A 1,371-nucleotide genomic window follows, 5' to 3' on the forward strand; every position below is an offset into this window, starting at 1 on the left:
CCATTCCATTCCATTCCATTCCAATCCATTCCATTCCATTCCACACTATCCTATTATCTTCCCTTCTTTCCATAAGTTCTCAATCTGTCAGCCTGGCTGAATTGCAGTGGCACAATGTCAGCTCACATTTTATTTCACCATTCCATTCCATTCCATTCCATTCCATTCCATTCCATTCCATTCCATTCAATTCCACTCCATTCCATTCCATTCCATTCCATTCCATTCAATTCCACTCCATTCATTCCATTCCATTCCATTCCATTCCATTCCATTCCATTCCATTCCATTCCACTCCATTCCATTCCAATCCACACTATTCGTTTCTAGTCCTTTTTTCAACAAATTCTCAATTTGTCACCCTGGCTGGATTGCAGTGGCACAATATCAGCTCACATTTTATTTCACCATTCCATTCCATTCCATTGCTTTCCATTCTTTTCCATTCCATTACATTCCACACTATTCTATTCTACTCCTTTGTTTCAACAATTCTTAATATGTCACCCTGGCTGGATTGCAGTGGCACAAAGTCAGCTCACATTTACTTTAACCATTCCATTCCGTTCCATTCCATTCCATTCCGTTCCGTTCCATTCCGTTCCATTCCATTCCATTCCATTCCATTCCATTCAATTCCATTCGATACCATTACACTCCAATCCATTCCATTCCATTCCATTCCATTCAATTGCATTCCATTCCATTCCATTAAATTCCATTCCATTCCATTCCATTCCTTTCATTTCCATTCTATACCATTACACTCCATTCCATTCCATTCCATTCCATTCCATTCCATTCCATTCCATTCCATTCCACACTATCCTATTATCTTCCTTTCTTTCCACAATTTCTCAATCTGTCACCCTGGCTGAATTGCAGTGGCACAATGTCAGCTCACATTTTATTTCACCGTTCCGTTCCGTTCCATTCCATTCCATTCCATTCCATTCCATTCATTTCCATTCTGTACCATTACACTCCATTCCATTCCATTCCATTCCATTCCATTCCATTCCATTCCATTCCATTCCATTAAATTCCATTCCATTCCATTCCATTCCATTCCATTCCATTCCACACTATCCTATTATCTTCCTTTCTTTCCACAATTTCTCAATCTGTCACCCTGGCTGAATTGCAGTGGCACAATGTCAGCTCACATTTTATTTCACCGTTCCGTTCCGTTCCATTCCATTCCATTCCATTCCATTCCATTCTCTTCCATTGCACTCCATTCCATTCCATTCCATTCCATTCTCTTCCATTGCACTCCATTCCATTCCATTCCATTCCATTCCAGACTATTCGATTCCATTACTTTCTTTCAACAAGTTGTTTATCTGTCACCCTGGCTGTATTGCAGTG

This window comes from Nomascus leucogenys, unplaced genomic scaffold (assembly GCF_006542625.1).
Source record: "Nomascus leucogenys isolate Asia unplaced genomic scaffold, Asia_NLE_v1 000687F_126845_qpd_obj, whole genome shotgun sequence".
Lineage (NCBI taxonomy): Eukaryota > Metazoa > Chordata > Mammalia > Primates > Hylobatidae > Nomascus > Nomascus leucogenys.